We start from the raw sequence: 16,908 nt of genomic DNA, 5'->3' as shown, positions 1-16,908 counted from the left end.
CTATCTAACAATATTGTGGGTCAAGTATTCAGACTGTTTGGCTGGAATTATACTTTCATATTCCGTGAATTGAGGTCCCCTAGTGACTTTCAGCTGGCAGAAGAGCTGGTGTGATTTCATTCCCATACCTGGTGTCTTAGTGGGCATTGTGGGCATAGCTAAAGGCTGACTCAGTGGGGACTGTCACCAGAGCATCCACATGGGGCCTCTCCAGCCTGGCCATCTCAGAGCAGACAGCTTCCTACATGGTAGCTCAAGGGTCCCATAGTGGTATTTCAAGGAACCATGGTGGAATATTGCAAGACTTTTTATAACCTAACTGTGGAAGTCTGGCAATGCCACTTTCACTGTCTCTATTGGCCAGTCTATATATAAAAAGAAGAGAAGTCAACTCCACCTCTTGATAGGAACAGTGTCAAAGAATTTTTGGCCATATTTAATTCATCTCAAATATTATAATGAAAAAATACTATAAGTATTAAAAGGAAGAGGACTAATTCGTGAAGGTAAAGCTATCACTCAGTAAAATTTATTTTGAAACTATAGAGCATATGTCTATTCATCTCTTAATAAATCTTCCTGGAGTTAAGTATCCTTTTCTGAGACAGGTAATATCAGTTATTGTACTCCTGAAGGATACACATGCTTTTCTTAGATTCTAGGTCACCATTCATTATTTGACTCACCCACATGTTTTTGTTGTGTTTGGATTTCTTTTGTATCTCAGGTATAAAGAATTGTCCTTGTTTCATATTACGTTATTCATCTTTGGTCCTTCTAGATCCCTCACTTTTCTTTCTTTCTCCCTCCCTCCTTCCTCCCTCCCTCTGTCCCTCCCTCCCTCCCTTCCTTCCTTCTTCCCTCCTTCCCTTCCTTTACTTTGAAATCTATACCTTCCTCACATTCACCTCTTCCTCAGTTCAGAGGCAATCATTCTAATGTGTTCTGTTTTGTTTGTATATGTTTTTCAAAATTTACATTGCTATTTAGTATGGATGTGTTTTAAAATGTGTGTAAATGTTATCTATCTCTATGTGTAAATGTTATCTCTTTCTGTCTATGTCTACCTATCTATATCTATCAATCAATCATTATTACCACCTATCTATCATCTATCAAATTCCATTTTTTTACTTTTCCACCAATCATCATGCTTTCAAGAGCCATACATGTTGCATCATTGTTACATAATGCTCCTTGGACGTGCATTCACATCATTTGACCCATTTATTCTTCCAGTGCAGACACCCAAGCTGCATCCAGCTCCTAACTGCCATATATAAAGCTGAAATAACATCTTTACTCATGTCCTCTTGTGACACTGGGTAAAAATTGGGGATATAGTTCCAGTAATGGATTTGCTGGGTCTTAGTGTATTAAAATACATTATTCTTTTTGAAATTTCCAATTTTAACCAGTTTTAAGTGTACATTTCAATGGTATTAATTACATTCATAATGTTGTGCTACCATCACCACCTTCCATTAGAATGTGTGCATTCTTAATTTGATATAGTAAAATCAAATTTCTCTCCTGAACCAAGGCACAATCTATATTCCAACAGCAATACTTGAGTGTTCCCTATGTCCACATTCCTCAACAAAAATACCATTAGATAGCTTTTTACTTTATGCAGGGCTTACATGCGTGGTTTCTTAATTTGTGTTTCTTTGGTCTCAAATTATTTTGATCATTTCTTCCACTTATTGGCTTTGTAAGTTTTCTATACTGAAAATTCCCTATTCATATCTTTTGCTTATTTAAAAAAAAATTTAGCTGTAGTTTTCCTGTTGATTGGTAAAAATGGCTTTTATATTCTGGATATTAATTATTTTTTTACATTGCAATGATCATTTTCTACTTTTTCATCAGTTTATTAAGTTTGTCCAATTTGTTCATTAAACAGAAGTTCTTATTTTTTATATAATCAAATTATTCACTTTTTTACCTTAAGGTTTAAGATATTTTATTTTATTCCAAATAATCGCATCCTTCGGTCAGAAAGACATTTCTCCTACATTTTAGTTGATAAACTTTATAGTTTAGCCTTTCATGTATAAGTCTTTATGCCATCTTACATCCACCTCTGTATATACCGTTGTTATTTGGCTCTATTTTTCTCTGTGGAGGGACCTAATTTTCCTTTCATTTTCTACTAATCAAGCTATTTGGTTTTTTTTTATTTTTTAATTAAATTGTCTTTTTAAAAAAGATACATAGATCACAAAAAATATAAGAGATTTCCACATACCCACACCCCACACTCCCACTCCTTCCACATCATCAACCTCTTTCATCATTGTGGCATGTTCATTGCATTTGTTGAATATATTTTGGAGCATTGCTGCAGGGCATGGATTAAAGTTTACATTGTAGTTTCCACTCTTCCCCAGTACATTCAGTGGGTTATGGCAGGGTATATGATGTCCAGCATCTGTCCCTGCTATATCATTTAGGACAACTTCATATCCCAAAAATGCCCTCACATCTCATCTTTTCTTCCTTCTCCCTGCCCTCAGCAATTACTGTGGCCACTTTCTCCAGATTAATGCTACAGTTTCTTCCATTGCTAGTCACAATAGTTCTAGAGTAGAATACCAGTAAGTTCACTCTAATCCATATTTTATTCCTCCATCCTGTGGACCCTGGATTGGTGACGTCCACTCCACCTCTATATTGAGAGGCTTAGAACCCACATGGCTGATGGATGCGAATCTCCTGCTTGGAGTTGTAGGCACTCTCAGTTCCCTGTTGTGGTGGTTGATCATCTTCACCTCCCTGATAGATGACCTGTGGAAGTCCAACAAACAAGAGAGTAGGAGCTGCAACTCTGTTGAGGCTCAGGACCCAGCTGGCACATGGCCAGTCCAGGGATTAAAGTCTCCTGGGTATACACCAACGCCAGTGCCAACCACAGGTTCAGTAGAAGTGACAGAAGAGGCATGTGTAGAAAGTTCACATCTGAGTCCAACTCCATCACACTCAGGAACACAAATTCCAAAGTAGGTCCCACTGACAAGGCACTGAACTCCAGAGCCAGCTGCCATGATCATAGAACCTGTGGGTCTCCAGAGCCCTCAGGAGCACCAGTACCTGGGGTCGTATCTACTTTGGTTGTCTCTGGGATCCAGCTGTGGTGTGCATAAGCGCAACCCCTCTGATGACATCCTGAGTCTTTTTTGAAGACTCCCAGCCATCTAAACTCATTTGTCTTTACCATTTTCCCCTTTTATTCAAGCTCTTTTTCTAGTTACATTACTAGTTAGTGATTGGTAGTAATTCCTCTGCACCAGGGAGGCTCATCCCCAGGAGTCATGTGCCAAAAGTTGGAATCAACCCCAATGCCCTTCAAGCTGTTCTTTCTCCATTTATTTGTAATGCCCTCTTTATCAAATACCTAGTGCCCATTTACACACACAACTGTTTTTGTGCTCTCCATACTGTTTCATCAGCACACAGTTTTAAAAAATCAGTTTACCAACTTAAACTTTGAATCACATGACATTGCTGATATTCAACCATTTTTGATTTACAAAAATGGCAATTTCATATGGTTCCACTTAATGTATTTTAATATTTAGTGGGGTAAATTCTGTAAGCCCCTTTTTCTGGATTTTCTTTGTTAAGGTTGATTTGGTTCTTTTTATGCATTTTTTCTGCTATATAAATTTTAGATTAAGTTTAATGAATTTATAAGAGAATCCAGCTTGGATTTTGATTGGGCTGCATTGAATTTTAGATTAATGTAGGGAAAATTGACACTTTTTATAATATTAAGGCAGCTCATCTAAAAGCATGGAATGTCTTCATTTATTAAAATAATGGTTATCTTCTTTATTAAAGTTTTAAATTTTCTCCACAGAAAATATGTCCATTCTTGATTTAGTTTATTCCTAGTTGCTTTATAATATTTGTTGTTACTGTGAATAATATCTTACTGTAATTTTATTTTCATTTGGTCACTACTGGAATAGAGAAATACTATTGATTTTTCTAGATTGATCTTCTCTCCAGCTATCTTGCCAACGTTTCTTATTACTTCTAATAGCTTGTGTGTTGATACTATTGGTTTTTCTGGATAGATGATATTATCAGTAAATAATGACAGTTTCATCTCTGCCCTTCCAATCTTTAAAACTTTTTCCCTTTATAGCATTAACCAATACTATGTTAAATATTGGTGGTAATAGGGCTTCCCTACTTTGTTCTTAGTCTTGGGGGAAGTTTTAGTTTTCCCATACTTGAAAGCTTTAACACTGGAATGTGTGTATACATCATGCCCCATTAAAATTACTTCTGAGCACTCAACCAGCTGCTCCACACAGTTCCCTTGCAGTCAGACTTTGAAAACCAGAATTAAAGTCTCAGTTGATGGGTGGGAGGGAAAGATGGTTCTTAACACTTTTGAAGGTCCCTGGTCCTTACGCCAGTCTAAATTATATCTCTTTTTGCATTTCTACATAAAGGAACCAAAATTAGCCTTTCTGTAACCTTTGACACCTCATGGAGGACTGAAATAAAAACTGCTGCTTGGTGAAGGGCCCCGTTACTCCCTAAAACAGCAAACCCCAGTCTCTCCCTCGTCCCTCAAGGGAGGGGGCTTACACTTCTCAGTAGTTGCTTTTCCAGTTCCTGCACCAACACCAATCTTTAATATACATACAGTGCTCATTAGATAATTAGTGACTTTCTCAGCTCTTTCCCATAGCAAGCCCAACATAAGGCTTTTCACAAAAACCATCCTATCACTGATGATGACATAGCCATTTGCTGTCTGAAAACTGTAACTTCCTGTTCTATTTAAGTATGTTTTCAGTACTTCCAGAAAAAAAGATTGGGCTCCTTTAAAAAGCAGTTTGACTTGAAATGTCTAAAAGGCAAAGACCTAACTTCTAATGTTATGCCAACAGTCATTATGACTTCTAATTAGACTGAGTCCATTCTCCCCCATGATGTTTGAGAAAGCAAAATACTGGTGTTCTGAAAATCTGACTTTAGAATTCAAGACTTGAAATTTTACTTTGGTCCCAGACCTTCCATTTCCCTTATCTTACTTTTCTCATCTTTTTATACAAAATGTGATAAAACTGCAAGACCTAAAGGAGACATCATTTAATGCAAATCAATTGATAATAAGGACAGCAGAGAAGTAAATCAATTATAGTTTATTAAGAAATGGGGCCTGATCATTACTCTGTTTTTGTTTCATTTCATTTTATTTTGTTTTCAAGCAATAGGAAATAAGGAATAAGAAAAAGTGGGCTGATTGTCATTATCCCATATAGAATTCAGAGAATCCTAGGAGATAACGAAAATGTAGATTCCTGAGATTACAGGGTTGTTAAGCATGGGATATTTGTGTGGTAGAGCCAGGTTTGAAATCAAAGTCAGTTTGATTCCTAATCCTTTGCATTTTTCAACAGAAAAACCACAGGTACTTCTCTGCTGAAATTAGCTGGACTGCTCTCTTCCAAAGAGGACCTGTGTTTAACTGGTGGGTTATGAAGGCTGACCTGTCTGGAAGTGGAAACTGGCTATTACTTATTCCCAATATGGAAGATGGGGAATTTTCAATGCATGGAATTTTGGTAGGTTGAAAAACAATTGCAAAGATGGAGCTTTTAAATATTGCATAGAGTTGAAAAGTGATGGACAAGTTTACTGGGAGTAAGTTCTTAGCAATGAGCCTTGTGTGTTTTAATTACTCAGTCCCATGTGTTGGATATCCCAGGTCTCAGGATGCGCACTTTAATCAGTCTCAGGTGTCAAGACACACTACCTTAATCAGGAGGCCTCAACCTTCTGGAATATATTTATCCAGAAATCTAGCATCCACTTCTATTATCCAATAGGCTATTGGGATACTTTTTCTAAGAAGTCCATCTGTTTTTAAGCAATGGCATTCAACACTTAAAATCTTGCAGAGACATCAGTATGAACTCATATGTAGCTTAATATAGATACAGATGGTTTCATAGAAATATTTAAAGATCAGCATATATACTAGGATTAGTATCCACACATATTGTTTCTTCCTCTGACAGCTGACAGGATCTAGAAACAAAACCTAGAAGCAATGACATCCCAGTTGCAACAAACATATGTCATGACTAGGTTTTGGTTTCTAATACCCATTCTCCAATATAAGGAACCTGGGTAACTTGGAGAAAAGGCTGATTAAAGGACTGTGCAGGATAGAAACAGTATGAGCTTGGAGCATTTTGTAGTGCCAGAGAGTAAGGCAGCACTCAAATCAATATGAAGCAACAATGAAGAAAAACCAACCCTATACTAATGGGGCATGTCACATGGATTCAGGAGGCAGCTAAAAAAGCTCTTGATAGCCAAAATGGAACAAATTGAGCAACAAAATGAAGAGGCATTGGATTATAAACCAAAGTATAAAATAAATATCTATGAGCCTATACTGACATAAATAAAAGATTGAATAAATAAATAAATTGGGAGAAAAGACAAATCTCTAATGCAGAATAATTCCAAATAATTTGCAAGGATACTCGCCCTCAAGGAAGTTGAGCATAACTCCCCAGTTCTTATGGGTGGACTGAGCATTGTGACTTTCTTCCATGGAGGGCAGGAGGAAGAGGGGGCAAAAGAGAAACGTTACAGAGTAACCTCCCTACTTCGGCCAGGCCATCAAGGCCAACATCAACAGTGACAAAGTCAAGTTGATAGTATGTGCCCTTGATATGATGGGATGAAAACTCTGTGGCCATCCACAGAATAAACCAGAGCCCCAGTCTTATCATGGAAACCGTCACGCAAATTCCAGTAGAGGGACATTCTACAAAATACCTGAGCAGTCCTCTTCAAAACAGTGAGAGTCATTAAAAGCAAGGAAAGTCTGAGAGACTATCCCAGCCAAGACCAGCCTAGAGACAGGGCGACTAAGTGTAATTTGATGTCCTGGATGGGGTCCTGGAACAGGAAAAGAACATGAGAGAAATCTAAGGAGAGCGAACCAAAGTATGACCTTCAGTTAATAACAATGTACAATCAGTATTGTTTTGTTCAGTGTGACAAAGATAATCATAGGGGAAACTTTACAGGGAGTATATAGGGACGCTGTATTATCTTCACAATTTTTCTGCAAATTTAAAACTATTCCAAACTTTTCAAAACTTTCTGTAAAAACTCCTCCAGAGAGAGACTCCTCAGAGCCTTCAGGGTGTAGTGCAGCCTCGTGGGGTGCGTAGTGGCTGTGGCAGAGGTCCCCTCGCCATTTCTAAACGGTTTCGGGGTGCGTAGTGGCTGTGGCAGAGGTCCCCTCGCCATTTCTAAACGGTTTCGCGGTTCTGAATTAAAGGGGCTGAAAGCTGCCTGTACTTCGCTCTGTTAAGAGCGGCCAGGAGATGGCAAGGCCCTGCTCGCGTGCGCACAGGTGTGCAGGGTCTGCGTATCCAGTTACAGCTTCTGTGCAGGGCAAGGAGCAGTGTAGCTCAAGCCAGGCTACGGGCCTCCCTGAATAAGTGGAAGGGAATCTGTGTTCATCAACGTGCAGCAGCTACCCCAGCACCCACTCACTCGCGGGCTCACACCACCCTCATACGACCCACACACAAACACACTCTCCTCTCACACACACATGCTCACAGACGCCACACTCGCAGACTCTTCCCTGGTCAAGTGCACAGCCTCCCGCCTGCTCACAGGAACACACTCATGCTCACTCTCACAGGCGCTTACACACTCACACTCACTTTCACTCTCTTTCTCTCACACATCCGCACACACTGTAAGAAATGATCTGAGGGAGCCCCGCCACTCAGACTGCCTGCTTTCTGGGAGGCAGGCTTTATAAAAATCAAGAGTCCAGAACCCCTGGGAGAAGGACGAGGGGCAATCCTGCATCTCTGCAGCTTTCGTCTAAACTCCTCAGCCCCGCAGGCTTCCCATCACAGACGGGTGATGACACACTATGGGCTTTTCTTCACCAGAAGTGACTCTCCCTCCCCCATGCCACTCTCCCCCCCTTGTCCCTCGTCTCTACTTCGTTTTACTTTCAAAGGCCTTCTGGCATTACCTCAGAATAAACTAAAATCTCTTCAAATTGAATCCTTGAGTAACTCCAGAGGGGAGAGTTCCTTTGTAAATTCTGTTTGCTTACGGATTCCGTACAGTGTTTGCAAAACCTACGGTTCTGGAAAGGCTCCAGACTGATTCAAATCCTTTTCCAATTACCCGGCACCATGAAAGATGTCACTGACTTGAAGCCAAAATCCAAAAGGATTGTTTTCTTCAGAGTGACTCTGAGCATCCAGAATTTTTAGAAAGCGTGTTGCTGGCAGGCTAACATCACCTGAAAGCCGAGACAGAGCTTCTGACGATTAGACTTACCCTATGGACCGCGGAACATCAGGGCTGGAGGGGGCTGGGCCCTGCCTCTGGCAAGTGGTCAAGTTTCCAGCCTGTGGAAGACTTAGAACAAAAGGGAAGAGAACATTCTGGAACTGCACCACCCACACTCAGTTTGGGAGCTCCTGAGGCCTTGAGCTGAAAGTAGCTGCCAGTCGGTTGTAACAGTTATCCCTGACACCTTCTCTAAGGTTCTGTATTGGAAATCTAAAGGCCCGATTGTCCTGTGATCGGATTTTTGCCTTTATGGGAAGAACAAGATGATAAATTCCTAAATATGAAGACTGGGAGCTTTGTTAATGTATGTCATAGCCCTTGGATGTTGGGGATTCCAACTTTGGAATGAAAAGCAAGTGTGGTAGATACTTATAGCCTAAGGACCTTCAGTTGCTTCTTGGGACTGTCTCATGTCAGCAGGGAAGAAGCTCCAGAACATTTATCTCTAGGATATCCTACTTTTCCCACGGAAAGAAATGATGTTCTACACCCAAAAAGGAGTCTTATTAAAAAAGGGACCCAGTCACAACATGCAATCATCAAGGTCCCCCCATGACTTTATTTATTTTTTTAAGGATTTATTTTATTTATTTGTCTCCCTTCCCCCCGTTGTCTGCTCTCTGTGTCTACTCACTGTGTATTATTCTGTGTCCGCTTGCATTATCTGGTGTCACTGGGAAACTGTGCCTCTTTTTTTGTTGAGTCATCTTGCTGCATCAGCTCTGTATGTGTGCAGCACTACTCCTGGGCGGGCTGTGCTTTTTTCTTGTGGGGTGCACTTCTTGCACGTGGGGCACCTCTACACGGGGGGCACCCCTGTGTGGCATGGCACTCCTTGCATGCGGCAGCACTGTGCATGGGCCAGCTTACCACACGGACCAGGAGGCCCTGGCTATAGAACTCTGGACCCTCTATGTGGTAGGCAGATGGTCTATCAGTTGAGCCACAACCACTTTCCACCCCACCATGTCTTTAATGTCACTGTTGCCTACCAAGGACCTTCCAGATTTCCCCAGCCCTTGGTGGGAGGCAATTCCCTGCTGGAGTGGCTGGCAATATCAGCATGGCACTCGGTGGGGTCCACATGGCTGGTTTTTAAGGATCTCTGTCCATGAGATGTTGGGGTGCTTCCTGCTGCATCCTTATCCATTTCCTGATTTGGAGCTCTATGCCAGAAGTCTGCCATGCACAGGAATGGATGCCACAGAATCCCCTGAACCCTCCTGGAGTTGCAGTCTAGTAGAGGGAGGAGACTTTTGCCACTCCGGTATCTCTCCTTCCTCTCGCCTCACCCTCTCAGTGTCTATTGTCTTAATAGGACTCTTTAAGCGCCTTCTTTCCACAGATCAAGAATATTCCTAATGGCTATGGGTCACTCTTCTGCCTGGTCATCTGTGGCTAGGGTGACCAACTCAACCTGGTTTCACCAAGACTGTCCATTTTGAAACTGAAAACCCCACTTTCCAGGAAATCCTGCAGTCCCAGACAAACCAGGACGGTCTATCATCCTATCTGTAGCTCATAGACCTGCACTTGGGTGGGGGGCCCAATGCTGCACCCCAGTCTTGGTAGCTGGCTCCCTTTCTTAAAAGAGATTTCTTAAAGTCAGAAGAATTATGTCCCCCAGCCCCCAGGAGTTGCCAAAATACCTGTTTTTCTTAATGACTGAACCCCTCTTGGTTGTAGGTGGAGGCAGACAGATGAGCTGGATGCAATGAATGCTCATAGAGTTCCTAAGTTCCTAGACCCTTCCACAAGAAGGCTGCAATTCCTAAATGTTTCTCCAGATGCTGGATCAATGGACCATGCTCAGTTCTCCTGGATGTCAGGACTGAGAGTAGAATGCTCAGAAAGCCTGGCTCAGCTCCCTAGGTGATGGGACCAAGGAGTTCCTAAAATGTAGCTAAACCTTTAGTCTTGTTTCCTGGGCTCCACAAAGCACTCCATGAACAGTAGCTGTGGTCTTGCTACCCCTGCTATGTGTCCAATGAGAACTAGGATTTCTGAGAAGGGCGGGATCCCTCTAGGTTTCAGAGACTCTGGAAGGCACCTGGAGAGAAAGAAACCCAAACCATGCTTCAGAGTATCTGCATATGCTAAGCTGCTATGACAAACACCACACAATGGTAATTTATTTTCTCACAGTTTCAGAGGCTAGAAGGTTTGCTTCCTCCCAGTTTTGGTGGTGTTCTGGTCCTGGCTTGCCACAATCCTTGGGTTTCCTTGGCTTGCTTCTGTCACATGGAGATATGCTCTCTTCCTGGGTCCTTCTCACTTTCTGCTTCTCCTTGTGGTCTTCTCTCATCCTGGATTCCAGTTTCTTTTCTTTGAAAGGCCTCCAGCAATTTGGATTAATATCCACCCACTGCAGTTGGCCACACCTTAGCTAAAAAGAATATCTTCAAAAGGTTCTGTTTACAGCAGTTTCATACCTGCTGGAGTGTGGATTAAAATTAAGGTAAATAATTCAGTCTACCACAGAGTGAGTTTCAAAGAAGAATGGAAAGGGATTCCTGGGGCCGTCGTCTAAAACTTAGTAACTATACCTTCATTCCATTAGCACAAGTATATTCACACGCTTGGCTTGCTTTTTCTTCACTGTAGAACTTTCCTACTTTTGGAGCTGGAAGCATATTTTCAAGTAGTATTCGACATAAACCCTTCTTGCAAGGATTATATCTTTTCCAAAAATCACCAAGGTATTTTAGCTGACTGTACTATTTAAGCCTTTGAAGAAAAGGAACAAGAGCAGGAATCTTAGCATGCCGTTTTAGCGATAAAATGTCTTTCCAGTCAGTGTATTTTTTCTCTTATTTTCCCTGCAATCTTGGCAGTATTTACCTCATTGCTATTATCATGCCTGCTCTTTTGCTTTCACTAAATTATAGAAGGAATCACGCTGGAGACAGATTTTACCCTAGCGTCTGAGTCATATCCTGGGAGAATCGTGGTGTTTTTGTGTGTGAGTATGAGTGTACAGAGGTGAGGAGGTGTTGGTGGAAGCGATGAGAAATTGGTGAAGCAGCTGGAGAATCATGACTGAGATGACTGGAAGTGTGACTGAGCACTAATTTGCTCCTAGTAAATAAGACAAGCAATGTCAAAGCTATGAATTAAAATTTCTATGAGCCTTGCTCCTTTCTGCCTTTTTTTCCTCCTCCTCCTGGCTAGACCAGGGATTCTTAACCTTTTTTTTGCTCCATGGACACTTTGCTGGTCAGGTGAAAAGCAGAGACCTCTTACTAAGGCCACACTATACCATGTATTACTTAATAAATATATCACACCCGCACCAACACGTCCCCTCAAGAATAATGTTTTTTTTTTAATTTTCAGTTCAAGCTCATGGACCTCATGAAATCTTTCCACAGACCACCAAGGGGTCGCTGGTTAAGAACTTGGTTAAGAACCCCTGATCTAGACTTAATTTACCTTATTTTCCTGATCTCTTCTGCAATCAAAGCTTGTGCCCATAATATTTATTCACGCTAAGTTGTAAATGATAGCTGGCAGGTCAACCTAGGACCACTGATAAAGTTATTTTCTATTTTAATTAGATTATATTCAAACTAAAGACAAGGCAGCTACAATTATGGAATGGCATTATAGGATGGTTATTTGGAAGAAATCTTAAACATATACCATTTGAGGATTTTGTCAAATACAAACTATGGAATATCTGATTCCCCCTAAAAATTAGGGCAACTTGGACACAGAGGGAGCTAATCAAAGGTGAGGTAAATATAAAGTGGACAGTTTACACATGAATATTATGGTTCAGCATACTGAAAAACTGAAGTTCCTGAATTTGATGAATATGCTCCCCCTTTTCTGTTTGCTGCTTAATAATGATTCTTTAAAATTCTGAATCTTTTCCTGAAAGTTTAATAGATTTGAGCTCAGCCAACACATTTTCTATTGTCTTTCCAATTGGCTGATGTTCCTTGAGGGTCTATATATGAAAAGTGCTTTGCTGCTTGCTCTGGAGAATGCAAAATGAGCTCAGGCTCCTTTAATAATTACAGGTAATTTATACAAAGTACTTAGTATCTAGTACAAAATAAGCACTCAAAACATGGTTGTCATTGTTGTTGTTATATCATCTTTATTCCAGCTCTCACTCTCCCTGAGGCTCAGTTTCCTCTTCAGGAATATGAGATCATGTGTATAGCCCTTATTTATTTTACAGTCCTGTTATAAATCTTAGATAGTATATGTAAATTACTTTGAAAACTATGCAACGCTAAGCAAAACATGAGATTATCATGACTCAGATAGTTGGAGGAATGAGAGCTCAGTTCCATGGGAGTGGAGGAAAGCAAGTTCTTGCAATGTCTTCTGCTCCCTTGAACTGGTTTGGAATGAAGACTTGGGCCAAACCAGCTACATGACCCTTCTGCCAGAGGTGTAAGTCCAGTTATTTGTCTAATAGAGTTAATCGGATGTTAAAGGTAGAATCATAACAGGTCTACATGCTCATCTCCCAATTGTGCCATGCATTTGCTCATTGAATATTAATTTCTTGGTAGACTTGTACAAGACAGTCACTTTTTCTGACCTTCTAATTCTTCTGAAAATCTTTCCAAGCATGGTAGATTGAATCATATACCTAGACAAAAGGCATGTTTTTAATCTTAATCCATGTGTGAACCTACTTGTAAGTAAGATCCTTTGAAGATGTATTATCAGTTAGGGTGTGGACTCATTTGTGAGTAGGGTCTTCTAAGACCTTATTTAGGTATGGTCAAGTTGAATCAAGGTGGGCCTTAATCCATATTACTGCACAAAAGCCAGAAGTTAGAGAAAGTCACAGGAGAAGATGAAGGCCATGGCCATGTAACAGAAGACTGCCATTGCCAGAACGCTACAGACCCCAAGGGAAAGCACGGGCTTGCCAACATCTTGACTTGGGGCTTCTAGCCTCTAAAACTGTGAGCCAATAAATTCTTGTTGTTTAAGCCAACCATTGTGTGGTATTTGTTTTAGCAGCCCTGGAAAACCAAGATACCATTAGAATATCCTTCTGAATTTCTGCCATAAAGATAGGGGGCTAATGGTCCTAACAAGGAGATTGCTGCATCATGGTGAGCTCCTGAAGTGAGCAAGGCCTCTGATCTCAGGCTGCAGTTCCTACCTTTGAGTGACTGCTGGGCAGGGCTATGAAAACCAGCATGGAAGGCCTTCACTGGTCACTGAGAAGGGTTAATGGTTCATTGAGTTTTTGAATCTATGACCCTGGTTGTGGAATACTGTTTAGAAAATGTGGCATACTAAGCCTTTGATCTACCAATATGGATAATTTTTTTCTATTTATTTATTTATCCCCCTTCCCCACCCCCCCTCGCCCTTGCCACTTGCACTTGCTGTCTGCTCTCTGTGTTCATTCACCATACATTCTGCTGTGTCTGCTTGTCTTCTCTTCTTATCTTCTTTTTAGGAGGCACGGAGAACCAGTCCTGGGGCCTTCTGACATGGGAGAGAGTTACTCAATCATTTGAGCTACCTCAGCTCCCTGGTTTGTTGTGTCTCTCATTGTCTTTCCTCTGTGTTTCTTTTTTGTTGTGTCATCTTGTTGCATCAGCTCTCTGCGTGGACCAGCTTGCCTTCATCAGGAGGCCCCAGGAACTGAACCTGGGACCTCCCATATGGTAGATGGGAGCCCAATCACTTGAGCCACATTGTTTCCCTACATTTTTATAATGTATCTATGGGAAGTGGGCTCTCTTATTAAAACAAAATGAAGACTCTTCAAAGTTTTTATCCTCATAGGAGACTGCCAGGTAAGACAAGAAATCTGGGTCAAGTGTATCTGTCTTTATTCTTCCTAAAGTTTATCTTCTATGGGTTTGCTCTTTTTAATTATTGCAGCTACAATTGCAATGGTATCTGTTCTAAAACTCTGTCCTAGAAGTAAACAAAAAATCAAATTTTTAAACTCTTGGATTTTGAGGACTAGAATTTTCTAAAAGCCTTTACTTAATGCCACAGAGGATAAAAGGAAGTAAACAAAGAAAATGTAATCTGTGGTCTCCAGTGCTCACAGCCAGCTCGTTGTCAGCTCCTATCCATTCTATTCCTTTGTGGGGTGTGAAAATATGTTCTTGTCCCTACAGGGTGGAACAACATGTTGCTTGAGTTTCCTGCTCCCCAATTCCTAACATTCCCTACCATTTCCTGTCCCATGAAGATTGTGCCCTAGGCACTTTATACATTTTGAGCCCAAGCCAAAATCAATAAAAAGATGGATTTGAAGACCATCCACTTAGTTATTATTGTAGTCTGATATGCAAACCTTTCCCTCAGTGACTGGCAAGCCTGTGATGATTTACATAATGAATGACTTCGTACTTCTCTTACTCCTACACGTAGGGGCTCTGCATCTCTCAGAAGCCCTGTACTGAAAAGAAAGCATTAATGCAGGAACTAGCATTAGTTACTGCAATGACTGGTGTGGTGACCATGAAAATACTTCATTGAGACTTGCTATGGGAATACAACTGACTGACAACCCCAGATGCCAAGAGCCACACTGAGGCCACACTTTCTGTGACTGGTCTCAGCCAAAGGCTGAGCCTGGCAATGGTCCATGGGAGGGCCATTCTGGTCAGGCACAGGACTCCTCCTACGGATGACCTTGACTCTAGGACTTACCAGTCACCCAGCCAAACCCTAGGTAGAACGATGCTGTGGTTTAAGGCTCTTTCTACCCAACTCCCCTTTCTTCCTTCTCTCATTCAACATTTGTCATACACTCATAGTGGTATGATTCCTCTACCAATTAATCTTAGACCTCAAATCCAATCTTGACATTTGCCTTTCACCTGACACAAACTAATATAACCAATAACCAAGTTGATATTCAGTTCCAGATTAGAAATTTGTTTCTCAGGGTAAACGTGGGGAAACACATTGGAGGTGCATGTATTTCAGTCCTGGAGATACATTACAGGTCCTCTGACCTGTCCTAGCAGCTTAGAACACTGGGTGCAGTCAGTGTAGAGTGATATCTGGTTTCCTCACATTGGATTTTTCCTTCTATTTTCTGTGACAGCTGCACAGAAGGGGTCATAAGCACTTAGCTGCTTTCAGCCTAGAATTCCGATGCTTCAGAAATCTAGCCAAGATGGCTCACCTGGACCTGTCCCTACTACATCAATTAAGTCATTTTGTTACTCTTTGGTAATCCAACTGGTCATAAGCTTCAGATGGTAACAAAATCAAGCACCATGTTTGGGAATTCTGAAATATGTAGATCAACAGGTCACTGGCCCCAGTAAAGAATATGCTGGTTGTTTGAGAAGGCAATCTAAAATTCCATCTGTGTCCACAGTTGTGATGGATGGCCAATATTCAGATGAAGCATAAGCTTAGAAAACCATTCACACAGGGGCACCAAATAATTGTGAAGACTTCCATTTCCACAAACCTACTGAGAATTTCGCAATCAAAATTATAAACAAACCTTTAAAATCAGTATATGTGTATATGTTTTAAGTTTAGCATGCTTTTTATTTTTAAATTATGTGTGGGAAGGGACCTTATCAAATTTTCCATTTGCAGGGCCTCCAAATACCTCATTGGCCCTAGCTCCCAGGCCAGGCCACTGGATAATCAGTTCCTGCAGAGCTTGAAAACTCAAGAATGGATGTTTTGGTAATTGTTTAACAACTGGATCCCTGAAAAAGGAGTCCTGATTTGTAGTAGTTGCTGTTTTCTGTAGTGTAAATAATCCAGCCATGGCCAATTTCAAGTTACCAACTTGATGTCTGTATTAGTCAGCCAAAGGGGTGTTGATGCAAAGTACAAGAAATCTGTTGGTTTTTATAAAGGGTATTTATTTGGTGTAGAAGCTTCCAGTCACAAGGCCCTAAGGAGTCCAACTTAAGGTACGATAAGAAGTACTTCCTCACCCAAAGCCTGTTGCCACGTGTTGAAGCAAGATGGTGGTTGATGTCTGTAAGGGTTCAACCTTCCTCCTTCCTCTTAAGGCTCTGTGGTCCCAGCTTCTTCTGATCTCAGCTGAAGGCTGGCATAAGGCATGTTTCTCTTCCCGAGGGCTCATTTCTTTCTGGGCTCAGCTGCTCTGTTCTTTTCACAAGGTCATCTGTAAACTGTCAGGCTCATCTATCTTCCTGGGACTGCAGGATCCTCTGTGTATCTTCTCTGTGTGTCTACTTCCGTGTGAGAGTCTGTTTTATCAGCCCACCAAGGGGGCTGGGACTCAACGCTGAGTAGCACTCTAATGAAGTGGTTCAGTCAAAGCCCTAATCTTAACATAATTTAATCAGACATCTAAACTGAATCTAATACAATCAAAGAGTTATCACACTCAGAGGAACAGACCAGTTCACAAACATAATCTATATCACTTTTTGGAATTCATAAATATCAAACTGCCACAATGTCTCTGAACACTTTGAGAAGACACAAACAATTGGTTCTCATGTCTCCTGTACTCCATGGGTTCCAGTTTTCCCTACACCCTCTGCCTTCTACCCCATGCAGCATGGCAAGTATGTCTCTGGGTGTGCCATT

This window comes from Dasypus novemcinctus, chromosome 22, assembly GCF_030445035.2.
Source record: "Dasypus novemcinctus isolate mDasNov1 chromosome 22, mDasNov1.1.hap2, whole genome shotgun sequence".
Lineage (NCBI taxonomy): Eukaryota > Metazoa > Chordata > Mammalia > Cingulata > Dasypodidae > Dasypus > Dasypus novemcinctus.
The sequence above is the reverse complement of the archived record's forward strand: the minus strand, read 5'-3'. Positions refer to the sequence as shown.